Source organism: Ambystoma mexicanum, chromosome 12 (genome assembly GCF_040938575.1).
Source record: "Ambystoma mexicanum isolate Mex_15411 chromosome 12, UKY_AmexF1_1, whole genome shotgun sequence".
In the NCBI taxonomy this organism is placed as follows: Eukaryota; Metazoa; Chordata; class Amphibia; order Caudata; family Ambystomatidae; genus Ambystoma; species Ambystoma mexicanum.
The window spans coordinates 1,174,291,963-1,174,304,628 of NC_090936.1; the positions used below are offsets into that span (position 1 = coordinate 1,174,291,963).

Consider the following 12,666-nt stretch of genomic DNA (forward strand, 5'->3'; position numbering starts at 1 on the left):
GTATAAGGCTGTACCACCTGAGTTCAGGGTAGCGTAGTGTGAGCAGCCAGGCTCATCTCAGGAGGGAAATAGGCTGTAGAATCAGTACAAATGAAATTGTAGTACAAATGGTCCAAAGAAACACTATGCAGTAAATATAAAGGGTTTATTTAAATGCAAGTAGGCCAGGCTAACTATTGGGGGAAATTAGTACTATCAGATTAGATATAACCACAATTCTAAAAACACAAAACTGTGCTGAAAGGACCTAATTTGGAACACCTAACAGGAGTTCTAGGGAAGTCAGACCCGATAGTTACTTTTAGTTTGTTTACTTTCAGTAATACCAGGGTAGTAGACCCTATCAGTTGTACTGTGACGCTCAGCAAGAAATCATAGTAATAACTGCTGATATAGTGAAGCACAGAATCTAGGGACGGTATAAACCTATAATTCTGATTCAGGATAACAGTTATTCTAGGAGAGTTGGACCTTTTGGGTGTAATATTCAATAACAGTTAGTGATGGGGAGAATTTTCATTTGTGCCAATTCCCTTTAACCTTAGAGACCCCCAGCTCTTTTGCTGGACTCTGGGCTTTTTAATTTTTACTCCTGAGGGGGACCTTTTTCTCACTCATGTGTTTTCCGGTCTATGATTTTCTATGTTCCTTACTGTTTTATGGAGTCGGGTGAACTCCATAGGCATCTGCTTTTACATTGTGACACACGGCACCTTTTGTGCAGTGCCACTGAGTCCCTTGCACTTCTCTTAATGTTTAACTACATTTTCTTGGGTGAAATACTGTTCCAAGAATAGTAAGATGACCCCTGTCTGTCTTACCTTTACTTTATAGGCCCAGCACACACCACCCTATGTGGAGTGGTGGGTGTTACATATTAACTCCTTTAACCCATTCCTCATGTAACATTTTGTTAAACTAACTTACTTGAATGGCTGGTGGCAGTGGTTTCTTTTTTACTAGCTAGTGGCATGTATCTGCAGGCTGATGCCTCAGCTGCAGTGCTGCATCAAAGGGTGACCATTTTCAGAAAATGGCCCAGTCTTCTTTTTTCACCATTTCTTAGTTTCTTCTGGGCTTTTACTATTTGCATCAGGTTTGAGTCCTTGGTGTGTTTTTGCCTTTGGAGGGCTTCAGCCTTAATGCCCTCCCAGGCTCCAGTGTGTCTGGAAAGGCAGGAAGTGAGGAAGGGTCCTGAAACATTGCTGTCCTTGGTCTATAGATGTGCCTGAGGGAAACCAGTTCCAATGGGCAGGCTGGCTGTTCTGGAGGACGACAGCAACCTGGCTGTGTAAATGAATAGGAATTTGCCTAAAAAGTGAGGTTTTTGGGACTAAGGACAGAATCAACCACTGGAGGACAACATCTGAAGCATAAGACAAGAGAAGATGCCAGCAGCACCTTCCTGGACCGTGAAGTGCCCAGTGAAGCCCTGCAACTGTGCTGATGCCGTTTTTGAATTGACAGGAGAGACCCGTAAAGGACTTCTTCCCTTAGGCTGGTGGGACCAACTAGCCCTGAGACAAACTATATATTGGTGTAACCCCCCACTTGCTACGACTTTACAAGGCTACATAAGCCCAATACCCGGGGTACCTTGACTACTTGTGAGTGCATTGTCTTCTGAAGTCTGAATCCGTCCGGATCTTCATGAGCATCCAGAGGACCCTACAGAACCAAGAAAACTGCATCCAGAGCCCCCTCGCCAAGTCCAGGACCGAGGGATCAAGGAAATCCTAACTAGAGCTTTTTCGTTGTTCAGTAGAGCTGAGAAAAAGGCACCAAAATCATAGAGCTGCTGAATCGACAGAAATCAATTGCTGCCAAGTTCCTCTCGAGTGCTGCCGCAGGAGCCTGCCAGACATCCTCCCTTTCGTCACTACAACCGAAGACCAGGAACAACGATCTACTGCATTGTGATGGCAACCAGCTGGAACACTCTTCATTTTCAAGGTACTGTGGGGCTTAGGTATTTTATCCTTCGGCCATTTGGGGTGCTTCCCATCTTTGGGAGTGCGATTTAACCCTACACTAAGTTGACCTCAACTTACCTGCACTGGTCTTAGAGCTTGTGCTTCTAAAGGTGACTTCTCTTGAGTTGCTGTGATTTCTCTTTTGAACACTATTTGAGAACATAAGAGCATGAGACTTTCTAAACCTATTGGCTTAGGCAGTGCGTGTTCCCTTACAGGTTTTAAATGTTGAACACTTTAATGCTGGGATAATAGACTGCCTGCATCCCTATGGGAGAATCGAACTGTTCTTATAAGCTATCCGTCTGGTCTAATCTAACCCTAACCGTTCCTTAAATATTAAGCAAAGGTGATACTATATAAATGCTTTACTGACCTCAAATGACATCACTCCCGGGTGCTGGAACATGTGTAACATATGAATGACTTACTCACCTGCTTTGTTCACTTTTTGAATAGAATCCTAACTTGGGATTGATGTTAAAGCTAATTATTGCTTTTAAAAGAATGCTTTAAATATCTGTGTATAAATAAATGTATATAACGAAGTGTGTGTGTGTGTAAGTGTTTAATTGCATACTTGTATTTACTGGTTTCATTGCACAGCTCTACAGCTCACATTACCCCTCTTAAGACAAGCCTGGCTGCTCCGTCACACTACCAACTTGTGTAGTACAGGCCTATATTAAAAGGTGGGTTACGTAATTCCAAGAGATGTCTTTTGTAGCCCTACACCAGTTGGACTGCACTCATTCTTAACACACAGACTAAGGGAAGCATTAACTAGAACTTATGTTTTAGGAGTTATAGGCAACTTAAAGTCAGGTATAAACCAAAGACTGTTTCTGTGTCTGTCTATAAGAGACCAAGGAAAGCAATACCAAGTGTTACAATTGATGAATGACTCCAAGGTATTCTAGGTAGGTAGAACCTAATGCAGACTTATTCTTGACAAGTTAACAGCAAGTCAGGGAAAACAAGACCCAGGTTGGCACAACAAAATCACAGCTGAGTAATATACCCTTGCATCTACTTTCTGTTAAAATGGCGCAACAGTTTCTAAGGAAAGAAATAGGTTGCATATACTTTTCAGAATGGTAAAACATTTCTCAAGTGAGTAATAACTTTTGTAACTGTTCACTTTCAGAGTTAGTTACCAACCAACTTCTTTTGCAAGTAAGTCACTTTTAAACACTTCTTTTATTCTAGGCAAAAGGCCCAATCCTTAGCCTTTTCCTTTGTTAGGGATAATTCTCATTTCTGTGTTAATTCCCTTCAACCTTGGAGACCCCCAGCTCTTTTGCTGGACTTTAGGACTTTTAATTTGAATCCTGGAGTGAGTGAGACATTTCTCCCTCTCGTATTTTGATCTGATTTGGATTATCGGTTTCCTTTATTTGTGGAGTCTGACAAACTCCACAGGCATCTACTTTTTGTATTATGACACACAGCACCTTCAGTGCAGTGTTACAGAGAAATCCTTTAGATTTCTCAAGATTTAACTACCTTTTCTTGGGCGAACTACAGTGCCCAAGAAATAGTAAAGTGAAATTGACTTTACATGCCCTTTTCCTGTGTAGGTCCAGCACACCCCATCTTATGTGGAGTGCTGGGGGGGAGGGGCTAGCTAGCCCCTTTTCCTACTTACTCGGGTAACCTTTTTTTGTTACCCTCACTAATTTAAATGGCTGGTGCCAGTGGTTTCATTTTCCTACCATTGTGCTTTTGTACCGCAGGCTGAATCCTCAGCTGCAGTAGAACACCTGTGGGTGACCCATTTTGTCAAAATGGCCACGGTCGTCTTTTTTCACCATTTCTTGCTTGTGAGGTGGTATTAGGTTTTACTCTGCGTGCCAAACCAGGTTTAACCATTTGGTTTTTCCTTTGGCAGGCTTCAGTACTGAAACCCGCCTCTGGCTCCAGTGTTTCTGGCAAGACAGGAAGTGAGGGAGGTGCCCGAAACTTAACTGTCCTTAGTCTCCTTGGTTACCTGAATGCACCCAGCCCTGATTGGCTGGCTGACTGTCCTTGCAGGACAGCCAACCTGCTGTGAGTGACAGCTAGGCTGTGCATGAATGAGAGAAACCTGCATAAAACGGGGCTGCTTGAAGTGAAGACAGTCTACCACTGGATGAAACATCGGACGAAGGAATTGTGAAGAGAAGCTTGCTGCATCCGCCCGTGTGGAACTGCCCAGTGCAGCCTTGCTGCTGTTCTGAACTCCTTTTCTGAATCGACAGTAGAATCTCCGGAGGGTACTTCTTCCCTTGGGTTAGTGGGGCAAACTAACCCAGCGACTAACTTTTGCTGGAGAACCTTCCTCAACTGGCTGTACTACTTTACTGCTGCTGGAACAGAGTGCCTACGGTCGAGAAATCTGTAGTCGAGTGAAACGTCTTTAAGCCGGACTGAAACTCCAGGAAGATCCTGAGGACCCTCCCGAAGCAGGACAACCCAAGCTTGAGTCACCTCACCAAAGTGCTGGACTCAAGGAGTGAAGGAAACATATCCAGTGTCCAAGATCTGTAGTGGTGCTATTTGCCGGTAGCTGAAACCACAAAGTGCTGCTGAATTGAAAATAGCCCGTAGCTGCCGCCGACCTCCGAACTGCTGTGCAGGAGTCCTCCTGACATCTTCCATCTCATCCCCACAACTGAGGCCCAGGAACACACGATATGCAACACTGAAACCAGGACAGAAGTCAGCTGGATCCTCTGTAACCTAAAGTACTGTTTTGACTAAAGGTTACTCTTTGTCTGTAGCTCTCTTTTCTCAGTTGAGACTTGGAGTAACTGCTTTTCTAGAGTTGTTCTCTGTTCTAACTTTACACAAGTGTCACAGCTTGTGGCCCAACAGTTGTTTTCTACAACAAACTCTAACTTTGCAAGACATTTTTGCTATCCAAGTGTGTCAGCTCCATAAACTTTTCTCCAAATTGACTTTGGCTGTCCTGGCTCCCTGCAGACTCTTCTAACCCATTGACTTTGATTCTTACTGTCCTCATAGGTGATGCACTGGGTTTTAACTAATATTGCTGGGAAAGGTTTTATCTAGTCTCCATTGGGATATTTAGAAGTGCTCACATTTTCTGAGAACCTGACCTTTTTCCTTTCATTAACCTTTCTTCTTTTACCAACCTCAGAAAGTATACCAAAGTGATATATATTCAACCCTGTACGCGAGTGCAGGGAAAGCGGAAGGCACTCCAGGAAGCGAGTTCTGCTGGTAACAATTACGGCAAAACACTGAGGCAGCAATCCATTAAGTTCAGTCAAAAAATTGTACTTTATTTGTTATTTGGACATATGTCCAGGACAGAAAAAGAAAACACACGGTAAACGACGCGTTTTGCGGCAACTGGCCGCTTGCTCACGTTCAGGGCAATGAACACTAAGGAAGGACAATTTATCCACATTGAAACTCTATGATTGCAGTGTAGAAAGTCACGCTCATTCTCTATTCGTTCGTTTCACATATCCACCATTTTACGTTGGGTTCAAAAGGTAAAAAGTTAAAAACTCGCACGTATTTGTGTTCAAAACGACCATTTCTAAACATAAATGGAAACATATTCAAGTCACATCAATAATATTAAATCTTTTGATTTTTAAGTTTTTAACGTAATTGAATCAATGCAGTTATTTTACCCATTTGATAAAATCAAGAAAGGATTGTAGTGCATAGTGCACACAAACTTCATTTTTAAGACACAAGTATGTTTAAATTACAAATTCTAATACAGTAGTACCTTTTTGGAATTGTTGTGCAAAATATGCTCTGTACAGCTTAATGCTGTTAAAGTGCTATGTGCTAGCAGCCTCCACGGTGTATAACTCCGGATAATAAAGTGCTTAGTGCATCTAATGACCTTCATTAAAATTCTCCATTTCAATATGGAATAAAGTGCTTAGTGCATAAAAGGCTTCCCTTTGGTACATTAAAGATTACATGTGTCATGATTTACTGCATGAATATAGAGTTCTAATTTACCCTTCTGGAAAGAGAAATGAGCGTATAGGTGGTAAAGTTCCTGTGTCCATGCATATTTAAGCAAAAAATAAAATGCTAGCCCTGCCAAAAAAAGAGAAAGATATATATTTTCTCCTAGTTAGTGAAGTCACCTCAGGGTGTAGGAAGTGTGTATGAAGCATCTCTAAAGAGTGTCTACTTGCTTAGCATTGATTCTGAAAAAGTATTTTGAAGTCTATATTGTTGCACATTGCCCTTTTTAAAGACTGCTTATTTAAAACTGACCGTTAAATAATTTACTAGAAAACCTTGAGTGTAAGTTTTATTTGGATACTTGTATTTGTGGATTTGATGCTACAGCTCACATTCACCCCAAGTCTGGCTTCTCGGTCACAATAACTTGTTTTGTACAAATCTGTACCATAGGTGGGTTACCGAATACCAAGAGGACAAGACTGGTGTAGTCTCCCACAGGGCTACTGCATCAAATCTTGCTTAACACCCTTATTCCTGGAGCATGAGTGTTCAGTGGCACAAAGGGGAGGGGGGTCCACTAGGGTCTAGTGTCCAACAGGCAAGTCAGGATAGGTTCTAAGTAGCGAAGACAGTTGGAACAAGTAAGCACTTTACAGAGTCCAGGGGCTTAAGAGAAGAGCTGCTAGGAGGATTCCGTAAGGGACCTGGGTGCACTGATGTGTCGCCTCCCAATCACAGGAAACACCCAACAAATAAACACAAATTGCAAGAGACTTATGAAGTAAATACCCAAGCTAGCACTGTACCTCAGCACTGAAGATTATTTTGCAGCAGGAGGAATTTGGGATCTGCAGCCAAAAACCTGGTCGTTTAATTTCTTCATCCACAAGACAGGGCACTTGTAGGACTTTTGCAACAAGGATCACAGGGAAGGCGCTAGGCAAGGTGTTCCTTGCGGCTGGATGCGGCTTTGTGGATTTGGCAACTTTTTCAAGAGCACGGAAGACAGATTATCGCTGGTCGGATTCTCTTTATTTTCAAGGTCCATCCCTCTGGGGTGAGGACGTTTCGGACTGGAATCGTGCCTCTGGAGATCCAGCAGGATGCCCACGAAGTTTCAGCGAGATTCGGAAGACACTGCACCCCACGATGGCTTGAGGTCCCAGGGTATTGGGGTATTGCAGCCCTACAAGGTCAGAGCACACCGTGGGATGGCTCAAAATGCAGGTTGTCTTGAATCTAGTGGGTCTCACCAGGCTCTCGGTTGGGGTCGTCTTTTTCGGAGTCCCCAGCAGGGGCGTCATTTCACAAAAATGCCTGGGGTAGCAGAAGTGACTTGACATCACAGGAAGTGATTGTCATTTGGCCGAGCCCCGAAGTGACGTCACGGGAAGCGAAGGAACACAACCCTTCGCCCCTTGACAAAACTGGAAGGGGCTTCACATACCATTGTCCCGAAGTACACAACAAAAAATATGGTTACGATATCACTATAATGTGATACATTTCATACAAGAATGGATCACCATAGGTATTGTTGATGTCTGTATGTATAGACCCATATCAAATTACTGTGAATGCAAGCAGACGTCCAAGGCCAAATAATGTGTCATTATAAAGCACTTATCACCAAACCTGTGTTGGTACTCATTTATCGACCTCAGAAGGATGAAAGGCTGAGTTGAGGTGTTTAAGAACCGACTAAATCAGGAAGTCGCCCCTTGAAGTGTTCCTTAAATAAACCTTTAATGAGTCTAGCAATTACTGTATAGAATTCCAGAAAGAGAAATAGTTTGTTATTCCCATTCTTTATTTAGGGTCATGTCATGAAGTCAGGGGCACAGGCATGCAGGGGTTGTATGCACAGGAGACCTGAGTGGACACTGTCCTGGCACCTCTGACAATCAAAACCCAGCTTTTTGTCTAAACTGTATGAGTCCGCCATTTTATGCTGTAATAATGATTGCGTTGCATAATTAATTTAAAACTAACCATGTGAACTAAATTGTATTGATGTTTGTAACTCTTGTATCTTTATCAATGTACCTAAGAGACCACCGTGTCACAAGTCACCTCTAATTCAATATTCTTACAAATACTTCGTAACAGCGCCTCGATGTCTCTGGGCTGCAAGTGCGCTATACAAATGGAAATAAATAAATATACAAAAGTAAACTAACATCTATTTAACACCAAAAAGCTTTTATTATGGACACAGCACTTCAGATGCATTAACCTTGAACATTCCATCCATTAAGCAGCCCCAAGTGTATTCTTGGGTGTGGCTGCTAATGGATTGCCTTTGCACGTTTAGGAGTGGCAGGGTGTGGCTGGTAAGCCGGCCCTAATGGGCATGCCCACGATCTCCGCTATATAAGCTGACCCGATCCTCGGACGCTTCGCATTATTCTGCACTTGCAAGCAGCGTACGTTACGCTCACCGTCACCTGAGGACAGACTTGCCTTTGAAGATCCTGCATCCTGGTTCCTGCCAGCACACTAACCAACTGGGGAAGCTGTTCTTACCTGTACATCTCTCCGGCGAACCAAGTATTCATCTTTACACTTTCCGGAACGCCGACATCATCATCTTGGCCCCGCAGCACGACAATCTCCATCGTCGACAGCAGTGCCTGCAAGGAAAAACGGAAGACCAGGTTAGACATCGAAAACAGTCCGTTTAAGGTTGCGCTTCGCCATACTTCACGCTTTTCCTTAAACCATTGTATCTTGGGCAAGGTACAACGGCTGTTGCCATGAATGTCGCATGGGTAAGATCCATCAAGTCCCTACTTGGCATGATGTAGTCATGCATTTACCTCATTCGGCTGTGCATGCTGCGGATGCATCCACATCAGGAGTTCCTCGATGCCTGCTGGATACAAGTGGAGGGGAGCTTCGAGGACAAGATCACACAACGAGAGTCTGTCGAGCGATACAGTGGTGGGGAGTGCGTGCACAGCTGTCCGCAGGCGCACATTTCCGGATCCCACCTCATCAGGAGACAGTCACAATGGATGCCTCCCTGGAAGGATGGGGAGCGCATTCCGGTAGTCTTCATGCAAGAGGCCCATGGCTACTGGTGAAGTCGTTGCACATCGTGTTGGAGCTGCGGACAGTTTTTTGGGCCCTCAAGTCCTTCCTTCCATCCTTCAAGGGCAAAGTGGTACGGGTCTTCACAGACAACAACACCACAATGTTCTACATCCGGAAGCAGGGGGAACCAGATGCCCAGCGCTCTCCAAAGAGGTGCAGGACCTTTGGCACTGGGCCGTAGCCCAGGGGGATGTTCCTCGTCCAGTTTAATCTAGCAGTAGTGAAGAACACAATCGCTGACTCTCTCAGCAGGGAGATGAGCTCTTGAGTAGGAACTTCAGCAGGACCAATTGGATCACCTGTTGAGCAGATGGGGCAATCCCCAGATCGATCTGTTTGCGACGGCGACGAACACCAAGTGCTGGAGGTTCGCCAGCAGGTTTCCCCAGCCAAGGAGCCTGGGGGACGCATTATTTTTCCCCTGGGACAGCCTGTTTCTGTATGCGTTCCCTCCGTTGCTGTTGCTTCTTTGACTAGTCAATCAACTCAGACGGTCCCGGTGCAGGATGATCCTCGTTGCACTGGCGTTGCCGAGACAGATATGGTACCCAGACCTTCTGGACATCAGCGTCCCCTCCAGTCAAGATTCCGGCGGACGCAGATCTTCTCGCCAGGGAAGGAGGCGCGATTCTGCACCACGAACGAGGAGCGCAGAACTTGAAGGCCTGGCTCCTGCAGCACTAGAGTTTGGGGGCTACGATCTCCCGGCAGAGTGTAAGGAGATGCTCGCCAGAGCTTCATCTACTCTCAAATGCTATGGGCACAAGTGGAAGAGGCTCGCCGTTTGGTGCCATGCTCAGAAGATCGACCCTCTACGAGTCACTGCTCCGCAGGTGCTTCTGTATTTGTTTTTGTTGGCCAAGGCAAAACTGGCCCATCCTTTTTGTCGCATTGTTTGGTCAAGGAGTTCCTCAGGACTATTTCGCTCGTTCCTGCCGGTGAAGGCTCCGGCCCCAGCGTGGGAGCTCAATGTGGTTCTTACTTTGCTCATGGGTCCACTGTTTGAGCCTATGCATTCGGCGCCACAGAAATGTTTGTCGTGAAAAAAAACGTTTTTTGTGGCCATCACCTCCGCATGACGATTGGGAGAGATCCAGGCCCTCTCATGTAAACCAGCTTACTTGACATTCCACAAGACTAGGGTGGTGCTACGGACGCACTCCTCCTTCATGCCCAAGGTGCCGTCGGACTTTCATCTAAACAAGCCCTTGGTGTTACTTGTAGTCTTCCCGACGCCTTTGTCGCCGGCTGAGAGGACTTTGCACTCTGTATGTGGCTAGAGCGCTGAAGTTCTATGTGGACCGCACAAAGTTTTTTCAAAAGATGTTGCAACTTTTTGTGAACTTTGGCCCTGTGAACCATGGGGAGGCCCTCTCCAAGGCTTCCATTTGCAGGTAGCTCTCCGGCTGCATCACCCGTTGTCACCGGTTGCCAAACTGACCATTGCCTGGCCATCTAAGAGCCTATTCGTCCAGAGCGATTGCTGCAACTATGGTGTTCCTGTCTGGTGTGCCCCTGCAGATGTCTGCAGGGCTATTTCGTGGAGGTCGATGCACACCTTCACGAAATTCTACTGCGTCGACAGGGATTTCAGGGAGGAGTCCAGAGTCGGCCAAGCAGTGCTGCGCAACCTGTTCGCGAAGGTGAGCCTGGTGAGGAGGTAAGATGTTTCATGTTGAGCCTTGCCACGTCCCGTGGTTGTGCATGTGTGCACTGCTATGTATTCTTTATGCATGAGCATGTGAATCCATGCCAGACCCCATGCTGGAGAAGGAACAAGTTACTTACCTGTAACAGTTATCCAGCATGGGTGTAGCATGGATTCACATGCAAACCCTCCCGCCTACCACTCTGCGGCTCTTCTCTTGGCCCTACTGCCACTTTACGTGCTACTAAATCTGAAGATGGCTGCCAGAGGAGGGGCCTGGGTAGAGGGCAGTCATTGGCCGGGGGCAGTTTGACCCAGAGACCAGTGATTGGTTGTCAGGAGATTGACATTTCTGAAGTAAAACAAACTGATTTTTTTCTTTACCTAGCCTGACTGGGAATATTCATGAGCGTGTGAATCCATGCCAGACCCATGCTGGAGAACAGTTACAGGTAAGTAACTTGTTCCTCAACCTTCCTTCCAATCAACCTAGGTCGTCTGGAAAACGACCCTCGACCCAGAGCCCGTGCTGCGACCTTGCATGGCTGCAATACCCTTGGACCTCGAGCCATCTTGCAGTTCATGTTCTTCCGAATCGAGTTCTTTGGTGGCCTACTCCTGGCTCTCCGGAGACACGATTTATGTCCTTGACGTCCCTTCACCAGAGTGCTGGACCAGATTAGAGAAGAGAATCCGACCACTGATATTCAGTCGTCTCCTGGCTCCTGAAAAGGGTACCAAAACCAGAGCCGCATCCAGCTAAGGAACTCTTGCCTGGAGCCAACCCCATTGATCATTGCTGCTAAATCCCTTCCTGTCTTCAGTCTTCATGATAAGGAATTAATCAGCCTGGTTCTTGACTGAAGATCCTGAAGTCTTTCTGCTGCAAACTCTACTTCTGTGCTGATGTAATGTGTTGGCTGGGGTGTATACTTGCCGTAAGCTTTTGTGATTCCTGTGTATCTTTGGGGTGTTTCTTGTGATTGGGAGTCCTCTCAAGTACACCCAGGCCCACTGCTAGAATCCTCCCAGGGTGTCTTCTCAGAAGCCCCTGGAACCTATTTAACTCTAACTTTGAACAGGAACTCTGACTTTTCCTACAACTGAACCCCATCTCACCCTGCCTACAGCTGGCACCTAGACCACTAGGGTCCCTCTTCCTCCTCTGAGAGGACTCATGCTATAGACTAGGGAAGGACTGGATAAGAAACGGATTCTGCCTTAAAGTAGAACAAGTTTTTAAAAGTGAGGTACCTGTGAAAGAGTTGGTTGGTAACTGCCCCGTGAGAGTGAGCAGTTACAAAAGTTCTTACCTTGAATGTGTGCTGCCATTCTGTTGTTTTTCCTGATAATTGGTTATGCCTCTTTCCCAAAAGTAATGCTGTTGGCTTCACTTCAATATTTCTTTCAGAATATTAGTGTTTAACTATACCAACTGGGTCTTGTTTCCCCTGACATGCTGTGTAGCCGGTCTAGAAAAAGTCCACCTTGGGTTTTATCTTGAATAGCTGTGTGCCATCTTAAATTTAGTTGGCTACTGCTTAACCTGGTCTGTGTTCCACTGATCTGAAAAGCATCTATAATTGTGCATTACTCCATAAGGTCTTACTCACCTAGTAAACTGTTATCCTGAATGTAGTTAAAGGGTTGTACTGTTCCATGAATTTGTGTTGCACTAATCAAAAAAGGATCCTGGTAACAGGGTTGGTTTACTAAGTGATTACTTAACTGAGTCACTGTATGACATGGTCTACCACCCTTAAGTTACTGTATTTTTGAATTTATTTTGCATTTATTTCAGCACACCTAACCCTAAGGCATCTGGGCGCTAGTTATAGAGTGCATGTTTCAGTTCATAAAGTGCGAGAATGTGCAAAATAGATTAAAGCAATGGTAGTAGGTATCCGCATGTAATCAAGAATATTAGACAAAATAGGTGAGTACATGGACTGTTAGACCTTCACCTCATGGTACTGGGGCTACCTCAGCAATGCAGACAGCATG

The 12,666-nt window shown here is 45.3% G+C and overlaps 1 protein-coding gene across 1 annotated transcript in view; it reads left to right on the forward strand.

Moving 5' to 3' along the window:
* The window catches only part of METAP2 (methionyl aminopeptidase 2), a 189,608-nt gene that overhangs the window by 66,313 nt on the left and 110,629 nt on the right, over positions 1-12,666 (forward strand). The window lies entirely within an intron of this gene.